Below are 12,601 nucleotides of genomic sequence, written 5' to 3'. Positions count from 1 at the left end.
CAAAAGAAAAAATTATGTGCAGACTATTGGCAGACATCAGTACTATAACACAGTGTTCTGCTGCCATGCTGTGATTCTTATCATTCTATTATGTATTTATTACAGGAAGTATATAGCACCAATTTTTGAGGTGCTTTGCATACTATTCATTCACATCAGTCCCTGCTTTCATGGAGATTAAAATCTAAGGTCCTTATCTAACATACATACATTTACATACTATGGTATGTTTAGACAGGAGCCAATGAACCTACCAGCCTGCCTTTGGAGTGTGGGTGCAAACCAACATAAGCAAAGAGAGAACATGCAAAGGCTATGCATATAGTGTATTGGTTCAGATTTGACCTGAGGCCCCAAATGCTGCAAGGCAGAAGTGCTGGGCAGGGCAATGTGTGATGTATGTAAACTGGTCCTCATTGATAAAAAGTCTACATTTAGAAATAGTTATTTAGTACCAATTTTACCCAGGACACAGACAAATTACGAGTTCCTTCATATGGATGTCACATGGCTAATGCCTGCCCATTACTGTGAAAACCACATCCAAACTTCCCTGAAAGTTTCCACATTTACACTCTGAAGAGAAAAGTTAACGTGCGAAGGTGTAAAAACTAGTAAACACTACATTTTTTTTTTTTTGGTACTCTATTAGTACTCATTCAAACAAATGTAAGTAGTAAAGGAAAAAAACACCCACACCATATCAACAGCTCCTGGTCTCCAACAAATGATCAAGAGACAGGAGCCAGAAGCCAGGAAGTAGGTAATCTCAATAAATCAAACTGTCCAAAAGGCAAGGACTTTAATTGAGGCTTTAGGCAGTAACTATGCAACTAAGCAACTATGTAAATATAATCCATATTATGTAGGTATTGCACTTATTGCAGATATTGCAGTTCATCACAACTTGAAGATATTGGTAAGTACATGTAAACAGCATCTAAATAAAAGTGCAAATCTTGATTATATAGAACAAGTCCAACTGAAGCATATACATGGAACAGACTATTTGAGTGACCATCCTGCAAAAGAAGATTTACTACACTCAATCATGCTGCATAGAAATCACTGAGACATACAGTTATGCATGCAAAATGCTTTAAAGGCTCCATCAAAATTCAGAGGGATCACACAATTGGTATGAATATATTTAATATAGTTTAGTTTAGTTATAGATAGTTTTTTGTCTAACCTAGTAAGCACATTAGTTAGATAGTTGGTCAGTGGGTGATATCCCAATTGCGTAAAGTTTGGGGACACACAAATATCTCCTGTAAATCACAGCAGTTCTTGCATATACTGAAAATGGGTGTCAGAAACAATGTAGTGATCTATAGGTCAGTTCCAATCTGCTAGTCTGTAGTACAATATAAACAGGAATATATAATAAATGTAATCCAGGAAGGTAAGCAGCCCTGAAAGTGTTTGTATATTTATATATTAGCCTCCCCCAGGTGGGCAGCAGAGTCATTCCAGTGTCTCTGTTGTTGAAAAATGTCATTCACATAGAAGCATGCAGACAGGTTATGGGCCATAGTTGTATCTCACATAGCAATTGTCAAATATAAATTGCAAACATAAGTCACTGAGAATTCCAGATATTCACAGTCATAGTGATATAAGCCCTCAATGGCTGTAGCACAATACAAAATTATAATGATAAATCCATACATGTTTCCATGGACAATAAAGTCTTGGTAGCTGGTTATATGTGTAGCCCCCTTGTCTTAAACAGGGGCTACTAGCAAATTTACCTGTGCTAGGTTGTAGTTAACCTGGCTGGTTTGTTGTATTTGTGATCATTTGGGTTTTTTCCTAAGCCTGGTGTGGCTGTAGTTCCTACCTTCTGTCAGTAGGTGGCACTGTTTCCTTTGGCATTAGTATGATGAGCTACAGTAAAGCTAGGTTATGAATATGCATACTTCTCTCAGCCAATCAGTAGGAGTTTCCGGGGCACTGGTGCATGCTGGGAGATGGAATATATATTCGGGGAGGTCAAATGTTCAAGGTCCTCCCACCCAGACTTTGGTCTGGTGTGGATGTGTGAGGAACAGCTGCATTGGGTGAGGTCTGAAGCCTAAGGCCTAGCCATGTGTTTGTGGCTCTGCTAAAGAGAGCCTGTTTGTTGCCTGGAGGCATGAGGACAGGGATTGAGTACTAGAAGTTACTTCTCCATGAGCCGGGGATTGTGGAGAGTCTGGGAAAGCACCAAAAAGGACTCAATCAAAAAGAGTTTTCCTGCACGGTGCTGTGAGTTTTTGGTTGCTCTAGGAGACAGCTGTTCATACATAGCTACAGAATATGGGGTGTAGGCCTAAGGATGTTGTTCTGTATTGCTCAATTTTCATTTGTTCTGTATTGCTGCCTACCTGGCTGTTTTTTTTTTTTTTTGCAGTCTGCTGGTCTGCTTGCCTACAGTCCTAGGGTGTCGTGTGCTCTAACTCTCTCCCTATATTTTGTTGTGAGCCATAAACTCACTTTTGTTCAGCCTAAAAGTGACTGATGCCCATTTTTCTGCAACTGTCCACATCCACCATGCCTAGGAACCAAACCAGCACCTTGAGGTGAAATGTCAGCCCTCCCTTATGCCGGGGGTCAGGGGTGCGCTATATATGGAATAACAAAAATATAAGTAAAGATGTATTTCACCCAGATCTGGAGGCTTTGGCTTTAGAGACTGCAGCATCCAATAATTTAAATACACAAAATCCAATAGTTCCTCTTATACTTCTGCTTCCACAATCATGAAAAGAATATTCAAAACAAATCATATAATTCACTATCAAACCAGGTAAAAATAAAAAGAGCATGCCGACCAGCCACCGTCATTTTACTGCAGCAGGTTGGAACAACTCCGCAAACCGTCGTAGCTATACGTCGGCTCGCATGATCGGGATAGTAGGTGCGTGCGCCGCTGCACTGCGGGGGTGCTGATGCTCGTAGCCGATGGTCGCGATGACCGCTGGCCATGAGAGATCGCGAGCACGAGGGACAGAACACGGAGGTGTGTGTGTAAACACACAAATCCCTGTTCTGTTCTGAGAGGAGTGACAGATCGTGTGTTCCTATTAGCTAGGAACCACGATCCGTCACTTCCTCCAGTCAGTCCCCTCCCCCTTCAGTTAGAATCACCTCCCAGGGAACACAGTTAACACCTTGATCGCCCCCTAGTGTTAACCCCTTCCCTGCCAGTGACATTTTTACAGTAATCAGTGCATTTTTATAGCACTGATCGCTGTATAAATGCCAATGGTCCCAAAATGGTGTCAAAAGTGTCCGATGTGTCTGCCATAATGTCGCAGTCACAATAAAAATCACAGATCGCCACCATTACTAGTAAAAAAAAAAAAATAATAAAAATGCTGTAAATCTATCCTCAATTTTGTAGACGCTATAACTTTTGCGCAAACCAATCAATATACTCTTATTGTGATTTTTTTTTTACCAAAAATATGTAGAAGAATACATATCTGCCTAAACTGAGAAAAAAATAGTTTTTTTGTTAAAAAATGGGGATATTTATTATAGCAAAAAGTACAAAATATTGTGTTGTCGTTCTTTTTTTGTTTATAGCGCAAAAAATAAAAACTGCAGAGGCAATAAAAAACCACCAAGAGAAATCTGTATTTGTGGGAAAAAAAGGATGTCAATTTTGTTTGGTTGCAGCACCGCACGACCGCACAATTGACAGTTATAGCGATGCAGTGACGAATCGCAAAAAAAATGGCCCGGTCATTCAGCAGCCATATCTTCCGGGGCTGAAGTGGTTAAAGAGTTTTGACCTTTTGTCCTCCTGATAACATAAACATTAAAACAATAAAAGACTTACATTAATTTGCTAGAAAAGTAATTCTAGAATACTTTAATGCTTTGAAAGATGATCACCCCTTTGCAGTTTAGTTGGGAACTGGAGCCAATTAAGTCAAGGAGAATACAAAGCTTTGAAAATACATTATAATAAAAGAGCTTTGGGAAGAAGGCCACATAGAGGATAACGACAATATTGTAAACAATTAGGTCCAGCCTTTCTTTGAATACCAAAGATGCCATGAATGTCAGCCAATTTACCAAGGATATTGACAAATTGTTTGTGGATACTGTCAAACAAGGCAACTTTGACAAAAAAGAATATGTAGTATCCACTTAGAACATTTTCCAACTGTGACTTCTGACCAAAAACTGTTTGACAAGAGTGGCAACATGGTGGTAAAGGAAAGAGGTAAATATGAAGCAATGTGTTAAAAGGTACCTGAAAACAAGGAATAGTATGTTAGGACTACCCAAAAACTGATATTAAAAAAATCAAAGGAGAGTTTTTTTTAAAAATTGATTTTGCTGAACAAGATTATAAAGATACTGCTCTATTTCGTAAAGTGGATACTACATATCTTTCTATGTTCTATGCCTTGCCCAAGGTACATGCCACTGACTAATCCGTCAAAGTAAACAAAAATGAAAGGGGTGAAGACTTTAACAAAGGCCCTCTTAAATTATAATGTCACTGGATTTAAAGGCTAAAATCCATTGGGCCTAAAAGACTGTATAAAGTCTACAGTACCTTTACCTGTTTTTTTTTTTTTTAATTATTATTTTTATATAAAACATATATAAAAATGCCATATATTGTTTCAAAATATTCTTTCAAGTGTCCTGCTCTGCTACACTTTGAGACCCAAGTCTATTTGTTTTCTATTCTCCAATGTACAATGTTTTCACACACTATTGTTGGTTGACCCTGTGCTGCTGTGGGAAGTGTGGCCGTATTGTATCAATATTTTTAGAATCATTATTATTTTTGTATACTTTTAATTTTATTTGGTACTTTTTTATCTGTGTTTTTGTTTTGCCTTTATTATCAATCTTTTTTGTTAATATATCATTCTAATTATTTATATATTTCTTAGATTATTGATAGTTTTTTGTATTTTTTTATTTTATTTTTTTGATTCCCCTTGAACCTTGCTAATGTTAAATCTTTGCATTCTGTTTTGTTTATATGTACATACACCCACTATAGTTGAACAATATCATTTTTGTTTGAGCTCCATTGTTTGGAACACAATCCTTTGGTATTGTCCTTGTGGCACAATGATATATATTCAATGGATATAGAAAAGAATCACCCCACCCTGTAAAATATTCACATGTTGTTGGTTTGCAGCCTGAAATGAAGACAGACACAGTTTTTTTCCAGCTGTATTTACTAGTGCAACATATAACATCCAAGTTAAAGATATAATACCATGTCAGATTTTTTTTTTTAAAAAACAGAATCACTGAGTTGGAAAAAAAGGATCACCCCCTTATGTCAGTATTTTGTTGAACCACCTTTTGCATTAATCATAGCCTTTAGTCTGTTGGGATATGTCTCTACTAACTTTGCACATCTACACTTTGCAATATTTGCCCACCCTTCTTTCCAGAACTGCTTAAGTTCAGTTAAATGGTGACTGTTTGTGGACTGTAGTCTTCAAGTCCTTCCACAGATTTTCCATGGGGTTTAAGTCTGGGCTCTGCCTAAGCCATGCAAGGACTTTCTGACAGAGGACAGCACATTTTACTCAGGAATTTGATGAATTTTGCCCCATCCATTTGTTTTCTATCCTGACAAGTGATTCAGTCCCCGCTGCAGAGAAACACCCCATAACAGAATATTACCATCTCCATGTTTTACTGTCGAAGTAGTTTTATGTGGATGGTGAGCTGTCTTGGATTTCCGCCAGACATATTGTTTGGTGTTGAGGCCAAATAATTCAATTTTAGTCTCATCTGACCACCTTAAATGCACCTTGAGGATTCTGAGGCCACATGGAAAAATGTTCAGAATTGAATGATTTGGCCTCAACACCAAAATGTCTGGTGGAAATCCAATACAGCTCATTGTCCAAATAACACCATCTCTATAGTAAAGCATTGAGGTGGTAATATCCTGTTATGCGGTATATCTCTGCAGCAGGGACTCAAGCAATTGTCAGGACAGAGGGAAAATGGATGGGACAAAATTTCATCACAGAAAGTTGTCAGTGGTAAGAAGGTTTACCTTCAACATGACAATGACCCAAAGCACACAGCAAAAATTACCACACAGTGGTTGAAGAAGAAAAAGGTGAATGTCTTTGCATGGCTTAGTCAGAGCTCAGACTTCCCCATTGAAAATCTGTGGAATGACTTGAAGACTGCAGTCTACAAACAGTCACCATAAAATGTAATTGAACTTGAGCAGTTCTGCAAAGAAGAGTGGGCAAATATTGTCCAGGTGTGCAAAGTAAGTAGAGACATATCCCATTCTGTTTTTCAATTATTATTATTTTTCTGACATGTTGATGTTTTAACTTTCACTTAGATGCTATAAGTTCCACTAGTAAATATAGCTGGTTAAAAAAAAAATACTGTCTGTCTTCATTTCAGGCTGCAAATCAACAAAATGTGATTATTTTAAAGCGGGGGTGATTCTTTTCTATACTCATTGTACGTGTAACTATACACAACAATGTCAGACGTCCACTGTTTTTGGATATTCAAACCCGCCAGAGTCCAACAAGTCCACCAGATTACCATATTTACATGCCTTGACGAAGGTGTTGTTTAACCTCCCTGACGGTATTCCCGAGTGTGGCTCGGGGTTAAATTTCAGCACCATTAGCGGTAACCCCGAGCCACACTCGGGATTGCATTGCAGGATCCTGGTGCGGTATACTTACCTTGTCCCCAAGATCCTGCGATGTCCCCCCGCTGTGTCCGTGGGCTGTGTCATCCACCCGAAGCCTCTCTGTGCTGGGCTCCGTTCCCTGCGAGCGTCACGACGCATGGCGGCGGAGCCCAGCGGCAAATTTAAAAAAGCGTAAAAATCATAATACATACAGTACACTGTAATCTTACAGATTAAAGTACTGTATGAAATTATTTCACAACCCTTTTGTCTCCAGTGCTTTGTCCAGTGCCCTGCATGCAGTTTTATATGATATACACAGTTCTTTCTGCCTGGAAACTGCCTTGAGATTGTCCATAGCAACCAAAAAGTGTCCCTTTTTCATCAAAAGTGGTTTTAGACCAGCTAGAAAACAGCGATAGTAAATTAGAACACTTGCAGAATTGAGCGATAGTGAATCGTGGGGAAATTAATTTTATTATTATTATATTATTTTTTATATTAATTTATTATATTATAATTTGTGATTTTGTGTTTTAAACTTCATCATACCCGGGATATCTACTAGACTCTTGGTGGACAGATTTAAGTATGTTATTGCTAAGAATTACCGGCCTACAATATAAAACGCCAAATTTCTATGCAAAATAATTGTACCGCTGTGAGACGCAAAAATCTGACATAATCATACCGCCAGGGAGGTTTATGAAATAAAACACACTGCATATGCAAAATTGTAGTGGTTACACACAGATATTCCTGGCTGGTTTCCCTTCATAATACAATGTAAACCCATTGAATAGTATCTGCATATATTGCTTCTCTGTTGTGGACACGCATTGCACCTTTGTTGTGGCTGACAAAGGACTATTTGAACATAAGGCCCTAATAAGTCACATGAAGTTCTGTCTCTTTTAATTGACTCCAGACCTGGGTAATATACATCTTTACACTGACTTTATTGCCCATGGAATTATGTATGGATGCACTAATATAATGTTGGACTTATGTTACAGCCAGGGAGTGCCTATATAACTGTAATGCCGCGTACGGACGACCGGAATTTACGACAACAAATGTGCAATGTGAGCTTGTTGTTGGAAATTCCAACTGTGTGTATGCTCCATCGGACATTTGCTGTCGGCATTTCCGACAACAACTGTTTGAGGGCAGGTTCTCAAATTTTCTGACAGGAAGACTTGTTATCGGAAATTCCGAGTGTGTGTACAGAATTCCGACACACAAAGTTCCACGCATGCTCGGAATCAAGCAGAAGAGCCACACTGGCTATTGAACTTCATTTTTCTCGGCTCGTCGAACGTGTTGTAAATCACCACGTTCTTGACATTCGGAATTTCCGACAACATTTGTGTGACCATGTGTATGCAAGACAAGTTTGAGCCAACATGAATTGGAAAAAAATCCACGGTTTTGTTGCCGGAATGTCCGATCGTCTGTACTTGGCATAATAGACTGTGGGTATGTTGAATTCTTAGTGGCCTATGTTTGAAATTTATACTTGCCATTTCAATTTTGAAACACAAATAAAACTCATAACCTGTCTGTATCCTACAGTATGGGAATTGCATTTTTCAACAATGGAGACACTGAAATGACTCTGCTGTCCACCTGAAGGAGGCTAATATATGACACCTAAACAAGCACTTGCATGGCTGCTTACTTTGTGTAATTACAGGTTTTATGCAACCCTGTTTACAATATACTACAGCCTAGCAGACTGGAACTGATTCATGGATTACTACAATGCTTCTGATATCTACGGTATTTTCAGTCTTCTTTTATATGTAAGAAGTGCAGTGATTCAGAGTAGATATTTAAATTTCTCTGAAACTTCACAGGACTGGAATATCATCCACTGACTAGCTATTTGGATCTGTGCCTAGTGTTCTTACTGAGCTAAACAAAAATCACATTTTGTAAATAGATATTGATAATATTTATACTGATTGTGTGATCCCTCTGACATTTGATACAGCCTTTGAAGCTTTTTGCATTTATGATTGTATGTCTCACTGATTTCTACATGTTCGTATGTAGTAAATCTACGTTTGCAGAATGAACACTTAAGTTAGTCTATTTCATGCATATGCTTCAGTTGGGCTTGTTTTATAGACTCAAGATTTGCACATTTATTTAACATGATTTGCACATTTACATGTACTTAACACATCTTCAAGCTGTGATGAACAGCAATACCTGAAATACATTTTGTTGCATAATAAGTGCCTCTATACTGCATGAAATCTCACTTAAAGTTAGTGCCTTTCAACAGTTTAATTTAATATGTATATATGGCACTTCTCCCTGGATGTGCAACTTTCACATTTGGGAAGAAACGCCATACAGACATACACAAATAAACTCAGATGCAGAGCCATGGGCATTTACCCAAGCACAGTTGAGTACTGCTATACACTTGCATTGGTGGCTGTGTATGGCTTGTGCAGCTCCCTGGGCACCAGAAAGCAAAAATATTTAACCCCTTGGAGCCGGTGCCACCGGGCCCTTTAAGGGGTTTAGGGTGTCGGGAGGTGGGGTGGGGTTTATGATCATCTGACTACCGTGATTGGCTGTCACAAAAGTCAGACGATCAAGCAGCGATCAGGAGCTTTCCATTAGCCCTCGGTAACTGTTCCAGGAGCCCGCAGGGTGCACACTCTCGGCACAGCTGTATTTGCACTAATGCACGCAAATATGCGGCCACTCTGCGTCAATGTCCACCCGCAGAGAGGCTGCATATTTGCATGCAGCCAGCATGAAGAGGTTAAACTTTTATTTATTTTTTTGGTTCAGATTTTAATCTGATTGAAGGTAGTTCCATTGAAAAATACAATGAAGTCAATGCAAAATGTTCTTCTACCATTGGGCTGACTGTTTCAAAGATAAAAAATAAGATCTGTTGCGCTTAATATGATGTAAAATAAAAGCTGCTGACACAAAAAATTGCTGGGTACAATTAAGGAGATATTAAGAGGAGTTGTGCAGCGCTAGAAAATAAGTCTAAATGTCCCCATAAAGTTAAAAATAACAATAGCTGATCAAAGTCCTCTTCATCAGAAGGAACACTCTGTTTAGCGGGATCCATAATGAAAGGACACTCAGAAAGGAGATGTAAATGAATATGAGTGACTCCCGCGCTGTCACGAAGGGCCTATACTAAGGGACACTGCTGCAACACCTGTGTAACTGATCCAAGCAGAAAAAAGTATAAACAAAAAGAAAGGTGGTGGTTGCGCTGTGACAAAAAGGGAAGGGGAGGTGGGATGTGGGAGGGACTAATTTAAAAATATTGAATATAATAGAGGGGTGAAAGCAGCCAAAGTGAGTGCGGCCACAAATACACTTAGAGAAGATAACAGTTTATAAAGTGCTAAAGCCAAGTGTGAAAAAATATATATATGTAGCATATAACAAATGTGACGAAAATATAAATGAACAAAAAATCAAACAGACATAAGTGAAAAACTCAACCAAACGTCCAAATAATCTAGTCACAAAACTAGCACATAGTGACTGACATAAATCTGAAAGTTATATGTAGTAAGTCCAAATAGGTGAGTATATAACAGTCCCACCACCAAGCAACATATAATGGGGGGGCGGAATATCTTCAGTGTGAACACCTCCGTGTCTGTAAGCAGCTCACCTTACTGCTGTAAGGTATACAGCATATGCTTAGTTGCAGACCACGGGCAGACATGGATATCCCATCCGTTGTTTGAAGCAGTTCTAGTGATGGATAAATAGAACGATATATGGAAAACGATGTAAACAATAAATCAAGTATGACACCGTGATGACCAGAATGAGAGGAGACGGACCAAAGGAAAGGGATGCACTCACTTTTTTAAAATTAGTGTGGGCACCAATCCACTAACGCCGAGTTCGTATGCTTCAGTTGGTGTCTTCAGTCAGTCACGGCTCCACAATGCTTGTCAGATATAGTGGGTGTCCCCGGGGGACCGCCGTATGGTGACAGGCATAGATCAGATCTCCGATCCTCCCGCTGACGACGCATGTTGATGACGAAACGTTGAGCAACAAGAGATTGGTGACGCAGGACGCGGTTGGACAGTGACACGGCGGCCATCTTTGTGGTTGTGGTCATATTAATGGCCAGAGACAGGGGCCTCCACCTTATCAAGTTTGTGCCCAGACCAACCAGCAGGGATATGGCCCTAACCATACATATGGATACAATGTATATGACCTGGTTGTTCATTATAACAGGGAGTATGATAAAAATGAGTATGATTACAACATTCCTGTTCAAAACAATTTTTTCCCCTGAGGGATATGGGGGGCCCAGCAGATGGACCCAGCCACCACAGAACCAACTACGGTGGCAATGGGGGACATCAAAATGGCCCATATGGTTTTAACCATGTGGAACAGCAGGATGGAAATGTCATTGACAACCTGGATCATCAGATGTGGGGTTTTCCCAGGGCCAACCAAGGCGTCAAGAGCTGTACAACTAAGAGAGGAACTAGAGGGGGGGCGTGTTCAGTCCAAAAAGGAAAAGGACATAAAGGGAACTGGGATCTGTAATCTGAGTTCCCAGGTGCTGACTGACTCCAAGGTAAGAGTATTGGACCAGGGTCTGAAGTTTGCTCCGCCTAAAAGTTTGAACAAATTCCAGACCCACATGGATGTCAACAAGTATGTCTGCAAATTAAACAACAAAGGTATTTGATTTCTAATCCTATCAAAGATAATAGGGCAACCTCTATTGAATATCAACACCCCAGTTTCTCTAACTCATCACTGTTCAACCCACCGGGGGGCCCTGGCTCCCTCTTTGAGGGTTTTCAGGGACGTGGTGTTGAGGGATTTGGACAATATGAAGTTGAAACATGTTAAGATGAAAAGGAATTTAGAGAGAGGCATTGAGTCATTATGTGCTAACAAGGAGCTGGTTATACGACCAGCGGACAAGGGTGGAGGAATTATTATCCTTGATAAAAAAGATTACATGAAAGAACTGAATAGGATAGTAGGGGATGTGGATTCATATACCCCTTTGTCCTCCAACCCAGGCAGGGGATATAAAGAGGAACCTGAGAGTATTGTTCAGAAAGGTTTCAATCAAAACATTTTAAATAAGAAGGAGAGGGCATTCTTGGTTCCTAAGGCACCAAGGGTACCTATTATATACTATCTACCAAAGATCCATAAGAGTCTCACTTGCCCCCAGGTCGCCCAACAGTTAGTAGTATTGACTCTGTTACGTCCGGGGTGGGCAAGTACATAGACTTCTTCTTACAACCTTTGGTACGCACTATGCCCTCATACAATGCGGATACACATCATGTTATCAATCTCTTGTCAAGACTAAAACCACGTTTGATGGTCAGTATTTTTGGCAGAATAGGGGTGTCGCTATGGGGACTAAATATGCCCCAAGCCTGGCATATTTCTTCATGGCTCAGTGGGAGGAGTTGCCACCATGCCTCCTGTCTCAGGTCAGCACCTAAGAGCCAGTATATGAGGCTCTTAGGTGCTGATGAGATCTGCCACATTGGCTACAATGCCCTCTCGGGGGTATAACATCTTTAATGTGAGGTGTCATATGATATATATAGATACAGTACATCAAGTTTTTAAACATTATTTGTTAGGAATAATCATTGTGGAGGTTTTTGATCGATTTTGATAATATTGGCTGATCTGTCCATATGGGCTGCAATGTCCCCTTTGGGGTATCACACCTTTAATGTGAGGTGTCATATGATACACCTAGTTTTTGATGCTGCCCTCAAAGGAATAAATCTTCTTTTTGGTGATATTTTGAAGGGTAACCAGCCCTTGAAATAATACTCACTAAATTTACTCATAGTGGAGATGACTGACTGATTTTGTTATAATTGGTCGTTCTCTCCTCACGTGTGGCTTTTGATAGTGACATTAAAGTCCTTTCCCATCCACAGT

At 39.7% G+C, this 12,601-nt stretch overlaps 1 protein-coding gene across 1 annotated transcript in view; it reads right to left on the bottom strand.

Moving 5' to 3' along the window:
* The window catches only part of UNC13C (unc-13 homolog C), an 884,756-nt gene that overhangs the window by 559,688 nt on the left and 312,467 nt on the right, over window positions 1–12,601 (bottom strand). The gene's annotated exons all lie outside the window — the stretch shown is intronic.

Source organism: Aquarana catesbeiana, linkage group LG03 (genome assembly GCF_042186555.1).
Source record: "Aquarana catesbeiana isolate 2022-GZ linkage group LG03, ASM4218655v1, whole genome shotgun sequence".
Lineage (NCBI taxonomy): Eukaryota > Metazoa > Chordata > Amphibia > Anura > Ranidae > Aquarana > Aquarana catesbeiana.
This window is presented reverse-complemented; position numbering and strand designations above follow the sequence as displayed.